This window comes from Martes martes (assembly GCF_963455335.1).
Source record: "Martes martes genome assembly, chromosome: 13".
Classification (NCBI taxonomy): Eukaryota; Metazoa; Chordata; class Mammalia; order Carnivora; family Mustelidae; genus Martes; species Martes martes.
The window spans coordinates 24,078,451-24,083,280 of NC_137901.1; positions in this window are offsets into that span (position 1 = coordinate 24,078,451).

Consider the following 4,830-nt stretch of genomic DNA (forward strand, 5'->3'; position numbering starts at 1 on the left):
AAATTCGAATCCACGGGAAGTCGTGGGTCTTCGGTTCCCATGGTGACAGAGCCCACTTCCGGTCTCTTACCTCGCTCATACCTTGGTGGGAGGGGGCGCAAATATGTAAAGCCCCCTGATGAGACACCTTATAGCGTGAGGAGAAAAGCCACACTCCCACCATGGTGACCAAGGAAAAACAGGGGAGTTGGAGGAATGTGCCAGATCCTGAGATTTCTCTGGCTTTCCCCGCCCCAGGCCCAGCCCAGCCCAACAGGACCGCATTCAGGTCTCCCATTAGGAAGGGAGCATGCTCTGGTATAGGAAGATTTGAAGAATCCCCATGAGGCAGCTTTAATACATAAATTATGTCCTGCAAAATCATCTTTTGGGGTCTTGAAGGCCCTTCAGTCTCCATGACACCCAACACCCGGGAGGGCTGTGGCCTTGTGATGGGGTGTCTATGTCCCAAGGAAGACACGGGGCTGGGAAACAGATATCTAGTCTTAAAGCTGGCCGTTAAGTGGCTTGAGATATGGAACTAGTTATGCATCTCGTGGTGCGTGGCCTGTGGGATCTGTTGGAGCTGTCGGAGTCATGCCTTTGTCTCTCAGTCTTCTCTCCTGGTCTTCTACCACTGTTTTATGTGACCAGTTCGACCTGACTAGCTGCCTGGCTGAACCGACCCCTCAGACCTGGGGACTGGAGGAAGGATGGAGGACTGGAAGGACTGTGGTTGTGTAGGAGACCAAGGGAATGCTGCTGACCGGAGAATATTGCTAGGCTCTGCATTCCACTGTAGACTGTTGCTGTAAGCACCCTTATTCCTTTGTTTCTGCCTAGCCAGTACAGTACTCCAGACACTACTCCGACCACACTTCTGCAATCACAGAAATATTGGTTTAGGCCCTGCACTGTGTACAGCTTGATGGGAGACCCAGGTGGTCACAATTATTCCATGCATTACTGGTGGGAATGTAAAATTGTACAGCCACATTGGAGAACAGCCTTGTAGTCCATCAGATGATTAAATATAGAATTACCATATGATCGAGCAATTCCATTCCCAGGTAGTAATTCCCAATGAAGACGCATGTCCAGGGGTGCCTGGGTGGCTCAGTGGGTTAAAGCCTCTGCCTTCGGCTCAGGTCATGATCCCAGGGTCCTGGGATCGAACCCTGCATCGGGCTCTCTGCTCAGCAGGGAGCCTGCTTCCCCCTCTCTCTCTGTCTGTCTCTCTGCCCACTTACGATCTCTGTCAAATAAATAAATAAAATATTTTAAAAAAATAAAATGCATGTCCATGCAAAAACTTGTCCACAAATTTCATAGCAGCATTATTCATAACTGCAAAAAAAAGGTGGAAACATCCCAAATATCTATCAACAAATGGATGGATGAAATGTATTATTTCCACACACTGGAATATTATTTGGCTATAAAAAGGAATGAAATACTGATATATGCAACTACATGAATGAATCTTGAAATTGTGCTAAGAAACCAGTCACAAAATACTAGATACTGTATGATTCCATCAATATGAAATACCCAGTCTAACCAAATCTATAGAAATAAAAAGTAGATTTTGACTGCCTGTGGTTGGAGAAGTTGAGGGAAAGTGAGGAGTGTCTGCTAATGGGTTCAGAGTTTCTTTTTTGAGGTAATGGAAATGTCCTAAATTGACTGTGGTAATCTTTGCACAATTCTCTGAATATACTAAAAACCTTTGAATTGTACATTTTGAAAAAGATTTTATTTATTTGAGGGGCACCTGGGTGGCCCAGTCTTTAAGCGTCTGACTTCGGCTCAGGTCATGATTCCAGGGTCCTAGGATTGAGCCCCACATCAGGCTCCCTGCTTGGTGGGAAGCCTGCTTCTCCCTCTCCCACTCCCCCTGCTAGTGTTCCCTCTCTCGCTGTGTATCTCTCTGTCAAAGAGATAAATAAAATCTTTTTAAAAAGATTTTATTTATTTGTGAGAAAGAGAGAAAGAATGAACAGGGGGAGGAGCAGACAGAGAGAGAGAGAGAGAGAGAGAGAAGGAGGCTCACCGCTGAGCAGAGAGTGCAATGCGGGGCTCCATCCCAGGACCTGGAGATCATGACCTGAGGTTAAGATCAATACCTTGTTAAAGAAGAGTTTAAGTAAGTTGACCCTTGAACGACACAGTGACTAGCAGCACTGATCCTATGTGAAGTCAAAAATCCACACATCATTTTGGGTTCCCCCCAAATTTAACTCCTAATAGCCTGCTATTGGCCAGAATCCTTATGGATAACATAAACAGTCAATTAACATACATTTTGTATATTACATGTATTACATATGGTATTCTTTTTTAAAAGATTTTATTTATTTATTTGACAGAGAGATCATAAGTAGACAGAGAGGCAGGCAGAGAGAGAGGGGGAAGCAAGCTCCTCGCTGAGCAGAGAGCCCAATGTGGGGCTCGATCCCAGGACCCTGGGATCATGACCTGAGCCGAAGGCAGAGGCTTTAACCCACTGACCCACCCAGGCGCCCCTACATATGGTATTCTTACAACAAAGGCAGCTAGAGAAAAGAAAATGTTCTTAAGAAAATCATAAGGCAGAGAGGCACCTGGGTGGCTCAGTGGGTTAAGCCTCTGCCTTCGGCTCCGGTCCTGATCTCAGGATCCTGGGATGGAATCCCGAATCAGGCTCTCTGCTCAGCAAGGAGCCTGCTTCCCCCCTCTCTCTGCCTGCCTCTCTGTCTACTTATGATCTCTCTCTCCCTCTCTATCAAATAAATAAATAAAATCTTTAAAAAAAAAGTTCAAAAAGAAAATCATAAGAAAGAGAAAATACAAGTATAGTTCTATACTGTATTTATTTTAAAAAGTCATGTTTAGGGGTGCCTGCGTGGCTCAGTCAGTTAAGCGTCTGCTTTTGGCTCAGGTCATGATCCCAGGGTCCTAGGATCCAGCCCCGAATCGGTCTCCCAGCTCAGCTGGGAACCTGCTTCTTCCTCTCCCTCTGCTGCTCCTCCTGCTTGTTCTCTCTCTCTCTCTCTCTCTCTCTCTCTCTGTCAAAGAAATAAATCTCAAAAAAATAAAATAAAAAATTATGGTTTTTAAAAAAGATTTATTTATTTATTTATTTGACAGAGATCACAAGTAGGCAGAGAGGCAGGCAGAGAGGAAGGGGAAGCAGGCTCCCTGCTGAGTAGAGAGCCTGACGCGGGGCTCAATCCTAGGACCCCAGAATCATGACCTGAGCCGAAGGCAGAGGCTTTAACCCACTGAGTCACCCAGGCGCCCCAAAATAAAAAAAAAATATGTTTAAGTGGCTGGTGCAGTTCAAATCCTTGTTGCTCAACACTCAACTTGTAATCTTAAAATACTACAGCAATAAGAGGCTTGGTGACAGCTGCCCTGGAGGCAGGCAGGTGTGCCCTGCACAAGCCAGAGAACAGCGGGGAGTCTGCCAAAGCTCTAGTCTTCGCTTCTAAAGACCTTGGAGGCTTGAAATCCATTAGTGGCCCAAAAGACGCCCCAAGGGTCTAGAGAGAGCAGTGGAGAATAACGTCTTCCAGGTGGGGGCCCCGGTGCACTCCCAGGAGGACCCAGCCAGTGCAGCCTCTCCTGTGAGCCAGCCTGCACTATTTCGGGCACCCAGCGGCATATCCGGCCTGACCTCTGTGCTTTGGCTCAGGAGATCCAACTGAAAGGCCACTGCAAGGGGGTCTCTAGCCACTGATCCTGGTGATTCCCTCCAGGGCCCTGGAGTCTGATGATGCACAGGAAACCCAGAAGCCTCTAAGGATGCATGCTTCCAACTGTTGACCTGGTCTACAAGTAGGGAGACCCAGAGGCCACCTCCAACGGCTCCTGCAAAACATCTGACCCAGAGGCAGTCCTTTGCAATTTCACAGAGCTGACCCAGGAGCAGCAGACTGTCTCCAAGGATGGATCAAGAGGGGCAGGAGGACATCTATGTGTATGACATTCACTACGTGGAGATGGCCGCTCCAGGATGGGTGGAGGACTTACTCGGTGCGGTCCTACAGGCAGCAGTGATGGCTAGCAACCAGAGGACATTTACGAAGGTGAAAATGATGAGAATAGCGAGAGTAACTGGCAGAGTGAGGGCCCAGAGGAGGCAAACAATGCCGGAAATGAAGAAGATTCCAGAGGCTCTGATGAATAGGACGGCCTCAGAGAAAAGAAAGGAGGCAATGGTAGACCAGAGATGTGGGCAAATCCCCTCTGGGGGTGCAGAAAGAGTTGGGCTATGACAACCCCTCTGATCCTGGATTCAGACCAATGGTCTTGTGGTGTCTGTGAGGTTCTGCCACGGGTCCTTGAGGGCTCTGTGACTGCAGTGTCAGCTGCCCTGGTAATATTGTCTTGGGCTTCCGAGCTTAACACATGGAAGGAAAATGCATGTCCACCAGCACCATTACACCAGGGAAATTTTTACTGAAGAAGTATGTCTTTTCGAGTAATAGTAGGGTTCCTTCACCTCAATCAAACATGATTCTATAGTTCATATTTTTTTTAAAGCTATGAAAATGAAGCTTGTTTGCCCAGACGTTTTCCTATCCTCCTGCTGTGCTAAAGCCAGTAAGTGGAGGAGAGGCTCCTTTCCCCCAGCGCTAAGATTTCCCATAACATTAGGACACCTGTCTCCAGTAAAAGCCTGTTTCTTTTAATAGAGGGCACCTAGGGGCGCCTGGGTAGCTGAATGGGTTAAGACTCTGCCTTTGGTTCAGGTCATGATCTCAGGGTCCTGGGATTGAGCCCAGCATTGGGCTCTCTGCTCAGCAGGGAACCTGCTTCCTCCTCTCTTTCTCTGCCTGCCTCTCTGCCTACTTGTGATCTCTCTCT